General features: G+C 40.0%; 1 protein-coding gene across 5 annotated transcripts in view; it reads left to right on the forward strand.

The window, feature by feature from the left end:
• Nucleotides 1-17784, forward strand: part of RARB (retinoic acid receptor beta) — a 699713-nt gene that overhangs the window by 184797 nt on the left and 497132 nt on the right. The window contains exon 1 of one of the 5 annotated variants that reach the window (XM_072950900.1): nucleotides 7744-7758. The exons of 3 other annotated variants lie outside the window; for them this stretch is intronic. The gene's annotated coding sequence lies outside the window, so the exon portion shown is untranslated. Of the gene's footprint in view, nucleotides 1-7743; nucleotides 7759-14379; nucleotides 14550-17784 lie in introns of those variants that run through there. One more of the 5 variants, XM_072950786.1, reaches the window with a different exon arrangement.

Consider the following 17784-nt stretch of genomic DNA (forward strand, 5'->3'; position numbering starts at 1 on the left):
GAACCTCTCCAATTTCACTTCGTTATTATCTATCACCCCCACGTTAAAGCACAATTGATGTTAACAGCCGTTTTATCCTATAGTCCTGATGGTCCGTCTGAGTGAAGGCAAGTTACATCCTATCTCTGGGCCCCAGTTTCCCCATCTTTGTGGTCAGGGAATTAGATAGATGCTCTGTGAGTGGAACCTCCTGGGCCGTCAAGGCATCTATGTGAAAGCGGGGCTGTGTGTAACATACATACCTTCATATGACAATGAAGACGGTGGAAACACTGCCGTTCACAACACTGAAAAATGGAAAGTCTATGATAGACAAACTGGGAGGAACAGTGGACTCCTTGGGGGTAATGAGAATGTCCCCTTCAGTCTCTCTAACTTAGATAAGGAAAGGAAATCTCCATTATTAAATGAGACTCGTGCCCTGGGAGTGGCCGACCCCGCACATTGTTAGAGCGCTGATATATAGGTCATCGTGGTCCTCCTTTTTCTTTTCATTGCTGAAGGAAAGTGATGAAGTGGTGCCCAGAAAGTGGCAAATTGCCCTAAAAATCGCATAAAAGTGCAATTTAATGCACACAGTTCTGCTGAAGAAAACCACCTTTGTTTCATTATTAGCTTCCCAGGGATTTCTTTCCTTGCTTGGCATTTAAGTGTGGAAACTTGTCCTTTTATTCTTAACATAATGAGACAGTTCTTAGGTTTTTAAGAACAATAGAAAAAAGCATGAAGAGTGATCGATACATTACTTGAGATTTATTAACTCCCGCCTGGAGCCCTGTTGCCAGCCTCTGAGTATGATTCGGAAAGACAGGGAGGCATAAACCTCTGTTGTTTTAAGTAAAATAGAAAGAAATTTAATCTCTGGGACCACAGGATGAAAAATGTTCCACTGGGGATTTGCTTTGCCTTATTCCCCTGATTTTAGGTTCAGAATTTGACCCGTAGACACAGGAGCAGCAACTTTGCCTGATAGGTTTAGAACCAATAGGAAAGTAAACTCTGAAGTTATCTGCTGGCATAATTTCCCAGCTTCTGTTCTCTTTCCACTTCTCAGTACAGGCTTGACAAAAATACTTCAAAATAAAGCTCATGTGCTCACCTATCATAGTTCATGCACTCTGCACTCGGTTAGAGGGAACCATTTGACACCAAGCCGGGGGAGGCGGCAGACGTGAGACATTGAGACTGTTGAGACCTGTTGTAGTAGCTGGAATGGTTGGCACTGAGACCAAACCTCAATGGAAAATGGGCTGTGAATTAATTAAGACCATGGTGGGCAGACCAGAAAGCCTCTGTACTCTGTTGATGAAAAATATGTTGTTCAGTGTAAGCCTGGTCAGAGGGAGTTTGCAGCTCAAGTGATGCATGCTCTCATTTATTCATTTTTTTTCATTCTGTCAGTATGGGTTAAGTGCCTCCAATGTGGCAAGAATTGTATCAGGTGGTGTGGACACGGCCATGAAGAGACAAATATGACCTTGTAAGGGAAGAGGGAAATAGCTCAGTGGTAGAGCGTATGCCCAGCATACATAAGGTCCTGGGTTCAATCCCCAGTACCTCCATTAAAAAAAATAATAAAAAATAAACCTGCAATTCAAATATGACCTTGGAGCTCTCATTCTAGGTAGACATGGACGTTGAATAACTAAGCCGACAGTGGATTATGCTGTTACAATTGTTTAATGTGTTATTGGACATTATGGAAAACTAAAAGACTGAAAAAGGGGATGAATGCTGAAATCTGAAGGCTATGAAGCTGATTTCTTTGCTTCTGTCCCTATGGTTAATCTGGAGTCAGACATTTGGGTGGTAGATGATTTTAGCTTTTTGAGTCTTGTCCCTGTTAGAGGTTCTCCTGTCTGAAGAATTGTCAAGTATGGACATAAGGGTGTCTTTGGAGAAAAGTGGGGCAAGTGGAGGATCATCACAGACTTTTTGCAGAAAATTAGATATGGCAGCTGGGCCACTTAATTATACAGGATAACTTGGCAGGATGAAAGACAAAACAGTCTTGTAGATTGGGATAGAAAGTGAAGGAGAGGCAACTGCTTACGGAAGGGTTGTCCTTGGCTCAGAAAAGAGAAAGATGTTAACAGGAGAAAGTCAACTTAATCTTGCCTTCTCCTGTTGTCCTGAAGGTGAGCCCTGCGGGCCAGACCAGGGGTGTTTATGGAAATGTGGGCTGCATGTATGTTTTTATTTTCTGGTCTGAAATGTAGAAGTGGTGAAGAAAAATTGTGTTGATAGAGACAAAACAAAAGTGGAAAAAAGTGAAGCTTTCGGGGGCAGCAAATAATTCAGTTTAGATGCTCTGTGGTGATGGATTTGAGACATATTCAGCTCTCTGCTTGGCCCTTTTTTAGATAGTCAGTGGAGTCACCATTCTTTCAACAGATTTGTACCAGGTTTGGGTTAAGGTGAAGCCAATGGAAATAGTTAGTGGTTTATAAAAGGGTGGAATCAATTACTACAGTTCCTTTCACATCACGATGGGCCAGAGGAGCTGAATCAGTCATTGACGTGTTAGAATTTGCAACAAAGGCTTGTAGAACCTTTTGATGTTACACAGCATTTTTCCTGATCATTGTCTCACTAGATAGTTACAGTAGTTGTAGGAGGTAAAAGGGCTGTGGGTCTAAGGTCGGTTTTGTGTGCTGTAAGTCTGGATTGGATTCAGAGACAACTCAAGATTGAAATACGAGATCCTGGATAGCAGGAAAGTTTGGCTTTTTGGTTCATGCTGTATCACCAGCACCTAGAAGTGTGCTTGGCATAGGGAAAGAACTCAATATGTATCTGTTGAATTTATTTAATAAAAAAAGTTAAAGGGTGGAGTTGGTGGGCAATGGGATTATCTGTATTGCTATTAGATATTTAAACACAAAAATGTCTGTGGATATTTAAATCTAAGATGGTGATCTGGCTGTTACTCATTGTCTCCAAGACCAGAGAGATGTCACTTACCCAGTCTTAATTTCCCCACCTGTAAAATAAGGTGTCTCTTCCAGCTCTAACATTCTATGCTGCGTTAATTTTTCTACTTATACATTTTCTCCACAAGTTTTTTTTCTAGATCACCATTTAGCATTTGAATATTTAAATCCTTTGTCACCATCCATAAAAGTTCTCATTTGAAGTTTGCAGAGCAAGGTCCATGGATCTGACTCTCAAATACATGTTCTATTCTTTGCCCCAACTCAAGTAACTTGACCTCATATCAGTAAAGAGGAGGAAAAAGACAGTGAACATAGCTGAGAAGGAAGACATATGGCAAAATTAAGGTGTTGCCATGGTCTTACTATAAAATATGGAAGATCAAAATTCAAGGTCTTACACATAGCTCTCCAGCTCAGAATTCTTTACATTTCCTGCTAGTCTAAATTCCTCTTTTAGATGATAGAAGTTTTTTTTTTTGGTTGGTTGGTTGGTTTTTATTGAAGTATAGTTGATTTACAATGTTGGTTTGTTTTTGTTGATGTATAATTGATTTACAATGTGGTGTTAGTTTCAGATGTACAGTAAAATGTTTTGTTGTACAATACATCTGTATATTATTTTTCAGATTCTTTTCCATTATAGGTTCTTACAAGACACTGAATGTTGTTCCTTGTGCTATACAGTGGGACCTTGTTGCTTATCCGTTTTATATTAAGTTCTGTGTTAGATTATGGAGTTTTTGCGAACAGTGAATGTGCCTTATCCATCTATGTTCCCACCCCCAACCCCCCAATTAGTATAAAATAATAGGTGAGTATCTATTGAATTAATAACTGTGTAAATAGCTGAGGGTGCAGTTGGAACTGCCACAGAAAGGCTGGAATTAATGGAGAAAGGAGTGGAGTAAAGTAGAGGTAGTAAGATGGCATCCCCTTGGAGCAGAGGAAGGCAAAATACCGAGAAGCCCGGGCTGTCTGAATTAGTGGTGCAGTTAAAGCTTGAAATGTGTAAAGCAGCTGCCTCCAAAGGCAAGGCACACAGTCAGCGAGGCCCAGCTCCCCCACCACCCCAAGGTGTAACAGCGCCGGGAATGGAAGAGAATGCGGGGAGGCGGATGGCACATCCCGATTTTAGAAGGAAGCTGAACGGGGCTGTGCTCCTGCTGACTGATGCTCATGTGGGAATATTGCCAGGCCTTCTCATTAAAAAAAAAAAAAAAAAAGCTAGATAATGTAGTTCTTTATGTAAAATCTGATCTTTTAGCTTTGGCAGTGATTGCAAATACTTTTAAAACACTGCATGGCCAAAGAAACCCCCTGAAGCCCTATCTATTTACCAGCAGATCTACTCATTAAAGAGAGATGGTACTGTAATATTTAGTGAGGGCACCAGGGATATAGATTAAGTTCTGAAAATGTGTTCAGGCCAAAAGTAAGTAATTACTGTCTCACTCAAATATTCTAGATTGGTATCTGCGTTTTAACCCTCAAGAGTTTTTGGCTCCAGGGGCCTTTGCTTTGCAGAATGCCTTAGTGTCTGCTCTTGACTCTCCCCTTGGCCAGTTGATCTGAGCTTGTCCTTGTTATCCGAAGCTGCCACTTGACTCTCAGACTAGAGAAATAACATTAAATTAACATCCAGATTTCTGATCAGATGAGACAACTTGATATGGAAATGTCACTTTTGAACACTCTGGTTTGCACTCATTAACGAACACCCACTACTGATATCTACCACGACTACAACACTGTAATGCACTGTATTGAATGTCCTGTCCCCCACCCCGAATGTGAGCCCCGAGGTTGTCATCTCCTTCCCTAGCATGTCCCTGTTATCTGGTCATTTTCTCAACTCTGATGTCGAGTTTGTTGCTCTCTATAGACACAGCTTCAGATGTCCTCATCCAATACCCACCCTCACAGGTGGAAATGTTGAAAACATCAAAGCAGTTTTGTGAATGGGACGTGTGTTCATACAACAGTGATGTGAAGGTGGAGGCTGGCCATCAGTGGCCATTGTCGAAAGCTTAAGCATCCACATTCTTTTCCTATAACCCAGACATTTTCTTTTGTCCTTCTTTTTATGGCCTTAACTCACCAAAACCATGTTTTGACAAATACTCATCCTAACATTATTCAAATCCATTTCTTTCTTTAATGTTAAATTCACAAGCTGTATTTCTACAGCATAATTATTTAGCAGTCACATAAAATGTGTATCTGGTCATTCTTAACAGGCTCATTTATACATGGGCCACATAAAATTTGCATTCTTACACCAGCAACTCATTTATTAATGGTAATAAATATACCCGGCAACAGGCCAAGCACACTTCAGAGGCTTGTAACCTGAGGACAGTCAGAGTAGATGTAAAATGTAATGTGTTGTTTTAAAAATAACTTAGAAAAATACTTTCAACAAAACTTGGAAGGAGAAAGAAGGAAGAAAGGAAGGAAGGAAGGAAAGAAGAAGGAAGGGAGGGAGGAAGGGAGGGAGGAGGAATGGAAGGGAAAAAGGAAGGAAGAAAAAAGAAAAGAAAAGGAAGGGAAAAAAGGAAAATTTATTGTGATATATTAATAGATTCAAAAAGAATGTCTTTCCCCAGAAAGCAAGCTGAGTTCAGAGAGAGGGAAGAAAAAGGAGGCATTATAGATCTTTCCTTTTTTAAGGAAAAGACTGTAATTACATCAGTATGGTTTCTATCTGCATGGCATACTCGATTTTATAACTGAGGCAGCCTTGAACGTTTTTATGACCACTCACTGTGCTCCCTAAGATGCAAAGAGATCAGAAAAGTATAGGAAACCTCAAGACCATGGTAGGAGGTTAGACATATGCAGAAAAGACAATCATTTCATGACTATTGGTGAGAATTAATAGCACTTTATTTTGTGGCTTGCCGAGGAAACGTGTGGTTGATGCTGTTCAGAAGCACTTCTCGATGTTTTTAATCGAAACCACGTGTGTGTGTCAGGACTTGGCGCACACGCCATCCCGGCCGGGATTCTGAGGATCTGCAGACTCTCAGGCTTTCCCGTGTCTTTTTTTAAATTAGAGTTTCAGTCCAGTGAAATCTTCTATGAATGAATCAGCAGACAGTGTACGAGTTCTGGGAAAAATCGTAAGCAACAAAACCCTTCCAGTTAATTCTTGTTTTTGTTTTTTGTCTTTGGGGGTGGTAATTAGGTTTCTGTATTTCTAAATTAATTTTATTTTGTTTTTTAGTGGAAGTTCTGGGGATTGAACCCAAGATCTTAAATGCTAAGCATGCATCCTACCACTGAGCTATACGCTCCCCCTCTTTCAATCAATTCTTAATGGCCTCTTCCCTCTTCTTTGACCAAGCTTCCTCTGTTTAGTACCTCGCAGCCCTCTCTGCCTCCCCTTCCAAGACTTGTGACAGTTATGATCTCACTTACAGGTGGAATCTTAAAAAGTTGAACTCGTAGAATCAGAATGTAGAATAGTGGTTGCCTGGGGATGGGGTTGGAGGAAATGGAGTGATGCTGGTCAAGGGGTCCAAGATTTCCAGAAGTTCTGGGATCTAATGTACAGCATGATGACAATAATTAATCTCGCACTGTACACTTGAAACGTAGATCTTAATTGTTCTACAAGAGGGTAGATCTTAAGTGTTCCCTCCACACACACACACACACACACACACACAAAATGATAACTCTGTGAAGTGATGGAGGACCTTGATTGTGGTAATCATTTTACAGTGTATGTGTATATTAAATCATCACTTTATACACCTTAAAAAAATCCCATTGTATAACCTAGATATGCAAGTTGAATTTGTCAGTCATACCTCAGTAACCTGGGGGTAAAAAAGGTATACCAAGAGTGGATGACAGTTGCAATTTTAGATGCCTGTGTGATTTCTACATTAATGTCTTATTCCCCAATTGGGAGAAACTTGAGAAATTGGGAAATTGGACTTGTGTCATTTTGTAAGCATCAAGCAGGAGCCATCCCTGTGTGTGCTTACTGTTATATTCTCAGTGCCCAGTGCTCTACCAAATATAGACAGATCCTTCATTAATATATATATATTAGGATGGGAAGGAGGGGAGAGGGAGGAAGGAAGGAAGCCTATTTTTATAGATTCTAGGGCTCCAAGTAATCCTTGAGTTCTCCCTCATCAGGCCCTACAATAGTAATCAGAGCCTATGGGTAGTTAAGTCACAGTTCCATGGGCAAGGACCCATGGTGTGTGGCCAGCACATTCCTGGCTTATAATAAATACTCTAAATATATTTGGGGAAGTGAATGAATTGTGTCTCTCTAGTTCCCTGTAAATAGTGTCTGGAAAATAGTAGGTACTCAACTTTTTGTTGTCTAAATGAATAGCAAATTGAAGTGAATATCTTTCTGATGTTATTGAAATATTCAACAACTAAGTAAAATTTCATTCTAGTAATAATTGGATCTGCAGGAAGCAAGAGGCAACTGACTGTATGAGGCCAGTCCTGGGATCTTTGAGCCATTCCCTCCCCCAGACAGCATTCCTGTCCCTCTTCATTCATCAGCATTATTCTCACTGAATGTCCTGTTTGCACCTAACAGTTCATAGCTTGAAGGAGAGTCATCCACCTTATAATCAAAGTCCTCCAAGCATTTTTGTTCTAATTGGAGAATGGACTGAAACCAATGACTTCTGAAAGACAAGGTTCAAAACTCTGTGAAGCCTAGTTTGGTGGTATCAAGAGTTCTAAAAAGAGAGGAAGGATGCCAGGTCTGTTTCTAGGAAATCACTAGTCTACAAGCTGGGTTGGGGGCAGGTAGTGCCTCCTTGCAAAAGCAAGTGAAGCAACGGTAAGCCTCCTTTACTTCTCTCCCCTAATTAACAGAGTTGAGGAAGATTGGGGTCCAAGATGGGGGGCAGGAAGGTGTAGACCAGGAGGCCGTTTCAAAAGAGAAGGTGAAGTAACAGCGTTATCTGAGAGGTTTAAGTTAATGGACAGCCTGTTGGCTTCCCTCCAGACATTCAAAGCCAGAGCTGCCTCCCTCAGGGAAGTGTACTGTTTCTGTGTGTTCATTGTTTAGGGCCTCAGTTTGTGTTCAACTGTCAAAATGACTTCATGGTTGCTCCTTCTACTCTAGTGTGTGATTTGGTGTATGTTCCAGAAGAATCAGACTTGACTGAACAGTTTTTCAGATTTATTTTTCCAAACACCTATGAAACTTAAAAAAATGGGAACTGTGAATCTCTGGAATATAAAGTTCATTGTCATGGGCTTGAATCAATAATTACTTGAGTAATCAGTAAATTATAAGCATATACAAGCTAAACTAGGTTCAGCTGTAGTAGTGAGGTTTCAGAAGTTCTTTGGTTTCAAGTACTTTTATTCATCTTAAAATAAAATTTAGTATGGCCTTTGTCTTAAAATGGTTTAATGAACATGAACTATAGAGGACAGTTCTAAATACAGTTGAATTATGAACATGACTTAGTATTTATTATACATTGGAAAATGGCTCATCAGAGTTAATATTGATTAGACCTAGATGCTCAATAGCTTGGATAAAAACATGTGTCTTTTTGTTAGAAATCTATCATACCCAAGGCATAGGCCAACACGCTGGCTTTGTAAATCATGGATTCTGCCGAATCATTTAGACTCTAGACCACAAATAGGCTGTCATAAGTCCACCATTCCTGGGGTCAAGTGGGAAATTAGGGGAAGATGAAGGTCAGGAAAGGCATGGAGGGAAGACTTCTGTGCCAAGAGGTTTCTGAGCACCTCCTAGGAAATATCCTGGGATACACTGAAGTGCTCACAAGCTTCTATGAGTTTTTTTGCACATTCCCTGTTAAAGGAGAGAAAAGAATCAATATAAGCCGTCAGCTAATCTGTTCTCTGAGTGAATAGAGACTGACCAACTGCGGGTCAACTAGAAACCAATTCTAGACTCTGGTATGTTGAAAGTCAGCATTTTCCAAAACAGGGTAGTCTAGGCTTCCATTGGGATATGGGAAAATGTCATAATTTCTGTAATTATTTAGGTTGTCTCACAATATTAATTAAGCATTGCTAATGGTTAATCTATGGGTCAACCATAGCAGATGCATACAACTGATTCATAAATACACATATATCAGGAATGCTTGCTAATTTCCCTTTTTCACTGGGAGATGTGCTCTCAGCCACTGCTGTTCTGGCTCAGGAACACTTATTTCCTGAAACCCAGCAGGGAGGATCTGCCTCATTAACTGATCCCCTGCCCAGCATCCTAACAAGTTTTCTCCAGAATTATTTGCGGTACAGCATCCGACCACCCTGGTGACCGAGAGCTCCAGTGTCTTGTATGGTGAATGACAGGATTATTCTTAAGTTCTCCTCCCTCTTTTAAAGACTTCTGGAGGAATTTCAGCCTTGAGCGTTACAGATTACTTACTGAAAAGAGCCCTGGAGTTATTGCTATCCATTGGGTAATTAGGTAGTTCCAAGGAAAATAATAAAACTATTTTGTGCCTGGGAGATTAGAATGGCACACGGTGACTCATATTAGTCAGCTGAGTAATTATGTAATTACAGAAGAAGGGGAAGAAAACCCTTCAGATTGTTTTTCCTAAGAGGCCCTTTTGGAAGCGTTCCAGCCCATCAGGTACTTATGTAATTAGGTCGGGGGCACCATCCATAAGGAGAGGCTGGCGGGGAGGGGGTTCATTAAAAAAAAATGTTTATGTAAAAGAACCTGGTGGAAGAAGAAAAAGGAGTGTTTAAAAGATTCACCCAGACTCCACACCTACTAGGTAGGAAGCCATAACAAACATTAAGGGAAATGGTGTTTCATTATAACTTGAGGCCGTGTTGCACATACGTGCGTAGAATATGATGAAGGGCTGTGGCATTTCGTTTTTTTTTAGACTTTTTTTAATTATTGAAGTATAGTCAGTTTACAATGGTGTGTCAATTTCTGGTGTACAGAATCATGTTTCAGTCATCTGTATACATTCATATATTCTTTTTCAGATTCTTTTTCATTATAGGTTACTAGAAGATATTGAATATCGTTCCTTGTGCTCTACAGTGTAAACTAGTTGTTTATCTATTTTATATACAGTAGTTAATATCTGCAAATCCTAAGCTCCCAATTTATCCCTTACCACCTCCTTTCCCCTCCTGGTAATGATAAGTTTGTTTTCTATGTCTATGAGTCTGTTTCTGCTTTGTAAATAAGTTTACTTGTGTCCTTTTTTTTTTAGATTCCACATATAAGTGATAACATATGGTAGTTTTCTTTCTCTTTCTGTTATTTCACTTAGAATGACAATCTCCAGGTCCATCCATGTTGCAGCAAATAGCATTATTGCACTCTTTTTTATGGCTGAGAAGTATTCCATTACATATATATACCACAACTTCTTTATCCAGTCATCTGTCAATGGACTTTTAGCTTGCATCTTGGCTGTTATAAATAGTGCTGCAATGAACATCAGGGGGCAGGTATATTTTCAAATTAGAGTTCCCTCTGGACATATGCCAAGGAGCAGGATTGATGGATCATATGGTAAGTCAATTTTCAGTCTTTTGAGGAATCTCTGTACTGTTTTCCATAATGCCTACATCAAACTACATTCCTACCAGCAGTGTAGGAGGGTTCCCTTTTCTACACACCCTCTCCAACATTTATCATTTGTGGACTTTTGAATGGTGGCCATTCTGATTGGTGTGAGGTGATACCTCATTGTAGTTTTGATTTGCATTTCTCTGATATTTAGCAATATTGAGCATTTTTTCATGTGCATATTCACCATCTGTACGTCTTCATTGCAGAATTGCTTGTTTAGATCTTCTGCCAATTTTTGGATTCGGTTATTTGTTTTTTTCTTATCAAGTTGTATGAGCTGTTTATATATTCTGTAGATTAAGCCCTTGTCAGTTGCATCAGTTTGCAAATATTTTTTCCCATTCAGTAGGTTGTCATTTTGTTTTGCTTATAATTTCCTTTGCTCTGCAAAAGCTTATAAGTTTAATTAGGGCCCATTTGTTAATTTTTGCTTTTATTTCTATTGCCTGGGTACACTTTTCTAGGAGAATATTGCTAAGATGAATATGATGAAGGGCTGGGGCACGTTTTGAGTGATCACCACTATTTATTAAGCCTATGCTGTGGGCTCTCTTCCACTCAGTACAGTGGCTTTTGTTGTGTTTTCCCTCTTTCTGCAGAGAAATAAACTGAGAGGCTCAAAGAATTTGAACTTAGGCCTTTTGGGTTCCACCACTGGCTCCTCCCACTGCACCATGCTGCCTACCAGCATTTCAGGACTGAATTATGCAGGTCGTTCTGCTCACATAGATTAGCAGAATTATTGCTCATTTTGTCTCTTCACTTTGTATAAATATTGCCAGTGAAAAACACTGGAGTGAAAAATAGTTAACTTGGTGTTTGGGGCCATCTAAATGACCTGTCTGTATTGCCTGCATGGTTAATCTGAATGGCTCGACCTTGCAGGATGTTTTGTACAAAGCTCCATCCCCCTTACATATGATATCCCAATTAAATGCATCTGACTTTCCCATGTTAATATGCGTCAGAATGTTGATAATCTGAAGGAAGGTATTATGATGTCAAAGGGCTTATTTCATCATACAAGTTTTGCTTATACATAATGACTAAGATTAAAAAGTATTTATAATTGTATCTACATTTCTGAGACATTCTGCATCTGTTGGTTATCTTGATGGTAGCAGAAAACACTAGTAGACTCTTTGGCCAGAGATACTTACTCTTTTGTTTCTTTACTTTTTATCTGACTGTGGTGCTTCATCCAGTGATGCTTTTATGGTTCCAGAGGATGAAAAAGATTTGTCTGCAGAGAAAGAAATTAAGGTTGCTTCTCTCTTCAGGTCAGCAATGATGTAATTGTCCCCGGTACAGAAATAAAAGCAGGCCTAGTTTTCAGCTGATTTGGAGTTTTGTGCAGGTTGAAGTAGCTCAAAATAAGCAGTGGGACTCTTTGCGGAAGGGGCGGGGGAGGAGCCTGTGGAAAACTGACATCCCAGGAACTGGGAGAAAGAACCAGGATTGGAAGAGCAGACTGAGGCTCATCAGAAACATGCTTCTCTGCCAATTCTTGACAAATTTGTTCTCTTCCACTTCAGACTTTAGCATTCATGTGATTTGACTGAGAGTTGTCAAAAGTCCACCAAATCTTGATGTAGAGTTTGAAGGATTTCAGCATTGACATTGAAATATGTACAATCCAGACTAGCAGTTTCTCCTTGCAGATTTCCACCATGCTTGTCATGAAAAGGCTGGGGGATTTTCTGGGGCTGGGTGTGAGGTTCATAAAGGCAAGAGGGCATCCTTCAAACATTTAGCTCTGTGACGTCAGTCTGTGCAACATGTCTCTTATGTAGTGTTGAGAATTAAAGTGTATGATTTTTGCTCAGTATCTTCATGTTGGTTGGACTTTTCAGGTGTTTGGTAGGAGCTGCCTAATCTCCTGAATCTGTTCATTTGATAAATATTTTTGGCACTGTGACTAAATAAGTAAGATACAGTTCCCTTTCTCAAAGACCTCAGATAATTGGTTGTGAGTGACGTCGTGAGTAACAGAATCAAGAAAATGGGAAGAGGACACCATTAACTATCTGGGGAGGGAATGCTTTGTTGAAGAAGGAACAATTTACTCTAGATTTTTGAAGGGAATTAAGAGTTTTCTAGGCAAGCAAAGAAGGGCATTTCAGACAGATGGAAAAACACACGCTAAGCTTATGTAAGTGTCAAGTTTCTAGACTCATGGCGTTTCATAGGACAACAGTCAGATGGTATGTTGGAATGGCTGTGGGAGAATCAAACCTGGGAAGCACCCCCACCGCTCCAGACTGTGGCTGGGGAGGGGGTCTAGCAGGCGGCATGTTCACCATCACACAGATAGCCTTCTTGTAGCACATGAGGCACACTTCATTACCTTATGACCAAAGTCACCAAGAAGTGGTCAATGTTTTTCAAAAGGATCAATCCTGAAGATGAGACCATTGAGTTAATACTTTTCAAATGAAGTGTTTCTTCTCAAAGGGCTCACGATTTCAGAAATATTAAAATAATGTCCTGTTACACTTGAGTGAAGAGGTTTCTTTTTAGAGGAACACTATTACTTGTATTCAGTTCTGGAATTCAAGCATTGACATGACATAACAAAACAGCAATGCTGTGCACCACCTTTTTCCAGCAGTGATTCCTGCTCCCTTGAGGCAATGGTTTTCAACTTGTCAACAATTTTCTTTTGTTCTATTCTAATATTTCCAATTTACCTGTTTATATTCTTTTTTTAAATTATTCAATTGTAGAAATCATTTCCTGGCTTCTAATTATAGAAAATACAGATTTAGCTCTTTCATATTACATTCATGTACTCAGTTCCCCACCTCCGTTTTCCCATAGAGCTATATCACAATTTTAATCCAATCAATATTCAATATTATGTATATGATTGTAAAAATATTGCTCTTAGACAGAAAGATTACATTCCCTTCTGTCATATAAATTGGTTCTTGTTGACCATCTACACCTCTTTGACGCAACCTACAATTTAGTGTTTTAATTCTCTCTGGTCTTCTAAGTTTTCCGTATGCTTTCCAGCTACGAAAATTTTGTTGACATCTTTCATCTGCTGTCATCTGCTCTCCCAGTCTCTTAACCTTGTGGATTTATGTCTTTTGGGAGGAGGTGGAGATAAATGTGTACCTTTGATATGCCATGTTTAACAAAGGTAGAATAGGACCTTCTGTGTGGGACTGTGGGGGAAGAAGAGGTAGAATTTTAAGTGAAAATATTTAATCATTGCAGAGGAAAAGCAGGTGTTGAGAGAGAGCAGAGTTTAAACAACTTGTCAGGGATATTAAGAAACACAGATAAAGTATGGAGGAGGAACAGAAAGGCATAATTGTCGTTGTGAACCTTCTGTTTGTAAATGTAGGAGAGAGGGAGTTTCTGCAGCAATAAAACAGGTCTTGGCCTGAGGGTTGCAAAGGACAAAAAAAGAAGGAAACTTGAAAATACTTTCAAAGAACAGTCTAAAGATGCTTTGGGCCTAAAAACCAAAGGAGAGTCCAGCCTCTTTGAATCTTAAGTGCATAGAAATATGAGAAGCATGAGGAGAGGATAAGGATATTTGCAAAAATCAAGACATACGTCTTTAAATTAGTACAGGGAGATTTATTGTTAATAGAGCTTTGTTTGGTCACCTACCTATTTAAAAATAAGACTGTATCTTCAATTCAGTTGATATTGTTGAGAATACTGCTATTAATTCTTTAGGCACTGTGTGTTATCAGACAACAGATACTTCAAAGAAGTTCTAGTTAAGAAAAGATGATGAGACAAAAGTACAAATAAAACAATGCAAAGTGAACTAACCAAAGTAGAGGAGAACTGGATGTGATAAGAATTCATGCAGATGAGAAACTGCTTTTGTGCTTGAAGGAGGCAGCAGCATCTTAAAAGAGCCCGGAACCATAGGATATTCCAAACCAAAAAGAAAAAAGTGAGAAATGGGTTCACTGAAGAGACAGAATGCACAATGACAGAAAGCTATGGGGGAAATGGATGCACTTGGAGGACAATCAAGAGTGAACCTGAGCAAGAACCATCAGGTCAGTATTTTGCAAGAGATAGTTAAGAGGCTTATGAGATTAATTCACACCAAATTGCAAAGGGTTTTTATTAAGGTTTTTGAGGCATTTTCTATATTCCTTCACCTGTGCGTTTTGACCATTTTGACATAAAGAAATAGGAATCAGATACAGATTTACTCACCAGCAGAATTGCCAATAAAGCTAGCACGGGGCATGTAGTTTGGAACAGCAGCTTAGCCCAACTTTCTAAATTTGCATGCATTTGTCTACAGAACATGTCGACAACCACCACCTCTAGACCCAAAGGTAGAGTCTGGAAGAGAGGGGACTAGAGACATCTCATAACAGACCATTTCTAAAGAAATCAGCCAAAGCTCAACTACATCCTGTGTACATAGCAGTCTCTACCCGCGTCTTACCAGACTTGGCAAAAATAAATGTTCTCTCTCATGCTGCTCTTTCTTGAAGGAGGGCCTGGAAGTGAAATCCCTTCTATGGAAATGTGATGTGAATTAGCGTCTCCACCAGTCACCAACCACCAACAGCACTGACTGCCAGGTGGAATTCGTGCAGACATCAGGAGAGCTCGGAGAGCCACCTCAGACCTTGGAGAAAGATACCAGGGCAGAGCTACTCTTTAGGAAGAAAAATCAGGCAGCAACAGGTGAAATATTTTAGAACAGGATGGACATAAAAGTAGGGCAAGAAGGTGGGATACTATGATAGCAGGAGTAGAAATAAGAGGAAGGAAAAGTCTGAAGTGGGTGTGCAAAGATGGGATGCATATGAGGAAAGAGGTGAGAAACACACTCCAGGACAACTGGGAGAAGGTGGGTGGCAAAAGGACTGAAAGCCCAGTGATTCAAATCTGGAAAACTAGATTAATGATAATTCCATTCACAGGACTGGAGAAGTTATTAGAAGCAGAAACTTGGGGAGGGAATGAGTTGTTTGAGGAGAGGATCTGCAGTGAAAGTCAGGAGCATCAATGAGCCACTAAGCCCCCAATTCAACTCACCTGACTGCTCCTCCCAAACACAAAACTTCATCCACAAAAGAAGCCGTATGTGGATTCACCCTGTGACTGGTGCTTCCTGTCTCATCGACTGGCCCTTTCAGTAGCTCTGGTACTCTTACTGTGCTTTTATAATGGAGGCTGTCAGTTACTTGAGGTGAGCCACTTCATCTCCTCCTGCCTGCGTCCTCCCGGATAAAATGGGAGTAGTACTAGCAGCCATCCCAAACGATTTCTGTATTCCTCGCAGTCTCATCAAATTTGGCATACAGTAAGTGCTCAGCCACTGCTCACAGTGATGAATCTTAGGCTGCGAGAGAGTCATCAACACCGCTTGTCTCCTGATGGTTGGGCCCGTGGAGCAACTTGCCGGACATCACAAAACTAACAAGTAGAAGGTTATTAAGATTTAAGTGTAAGTCTTGTGATTTCAAATTCAATGCCCCCCCTTTTTTTTTTGCAAAAGCTAGGTTAGCCTACGAATCCTGCCTATTGAGTTCCTCCAAATCAGTACGATAACATCACCTCATCGGTGACAAGAGCAAAACAGAAACACAATAAGAGCTGTAACACTTTCATTGGACTCACCACATGCCAGACACTGTTCTAAGCACTTTACAAATATTAACTCCTCAAGTTCCCACAGCCTGAACCCAACTTTTATTAGCTTGCTTATTGTCTACAGTTTGGGGCATTCCTACTTAACTGGGCTGTGAGTTCAGAGCAGAACAGCAAAATAATTACTATCGGGAAGTATCCTTAATTAGGAAAGGCAAAAAGAATGGGAGTCAGCTCAGGGGAGATACTCGTTTTTAAGCAAATGAAGGCATTTGTAACCTAGTGAAGAGCAGCACCCCTGGGTTTATGACAGCGTCTGATGGCGATAAACCCATTGGGTAAATATTATGAGAACCCCCCCACTCCATCCCCCTACACACAATTAAGAACTTAAGGACAAGGTCACATAACACACTTTAGAGCCTGGTTCCTGGGCATTCCATTGGTTATAGGGAAGACACCAGACACCTATCAAACTCTTTCTAGTCCTTTAATTGCATAATAATTTATGAAATTAAACTCAACCCCTTCACAGTATCCGGGAGAGCATCTTAAGAAAACCTGCTACACTCTCCCCCTTGGCCTTGTTACAAACATTGTTCCTTACCTGGCTTCCTCCTTCACAAAACTGTAAGATTTCTGGGGGGTAAAGATGGGACTTTATTTATATTTAGCTCTTCCTTAATCCAAACAAAACAAACACAGCTTCCTTTGCTTAGTGGGTTCGCACAAATGCTGTCCAAAGTGAACTGAATTGAATCCTTGGCAGCCGTCCCTACTACCCAGACTCGGAGTGTGGTGCCAACATTCCACTTGGGAGCCCAGGGAAGAGAAGTCAGATGTCCTTTCCTCTAGGAACCTGTGATCTCTAGAGGGAAACAATTACAACAGTCTTGAAAATGACTGCAAACAGATGAAAAGAAATCCTGTGCCAATAAACATAGCCCACGTGCTCCATAAATGTTGATGAAATACTAGTAGGTGAATGGATTTGGAAGGCCCCCTGCTTTGGATTTTAGGTAAGAGTATTTAAAATTCCAGTAGAGAATGGGAGAAAATATTTGCAAGTGATGCAACTGACAAAGCTTCATTTCCAGAATATATAAGCAGCTCATACAACTTAATAAGAAAAAAATAAAAAACCCAGTCCAAAAGTGGGCAGAAGGCCTAAACAAGCAATTCTTCAATGAAGACATACAAATGACCAATAGGCACATAAAAAATGCTCAGTATCACTAATTACCAGAGTAATTATGTAATGCAAATGAAAACTACAATGGTATCACCTCACACCGGTCAGAATAGCCATCATCCAAAAGCCTACAAATAATAAATGTTGAAGAGGGTGTGGAGAAAAGGGAACCCTCCTACACTGCTGGTGGGAATGTAGTTTGGTGCAGCCATTATGGAAAACAGTGTGGAGAATCCTTAAAAAATAAAAATAGACTTACCATATGATCCAGCAATCCCACTTCTGGGTATAAATCTGGAGGGAACTCTAATTTGGAAAGATACATGCACCCTAATGTTTATAGCACTGTATACAATAGCCAAGATATGGAAGCAACCTAAATGTCCATTGACAGGATAAAGAAGTTGTGGTATACTTATACAATGTAATACTTCTCAGCCATAAAAAAAAAATAAAATAAAATAATGCCATTTGCAGCAACATGGATG

The sequence above is a fragment of the Vicugna pacos genome, chromosome 1 (genome assembly GCF_048564905.1).
Source record: "Vicugna pacos chromosome 1, VicPac4, whole genome shotgun sequence".
Classification (NCBI taxonomy): domain Eukaryota; kingdom Metazoa; phylum Chordata; class Mammalia; order Artiodactyla; family Camelidae; genus Vicugna; species Vicugna pacos.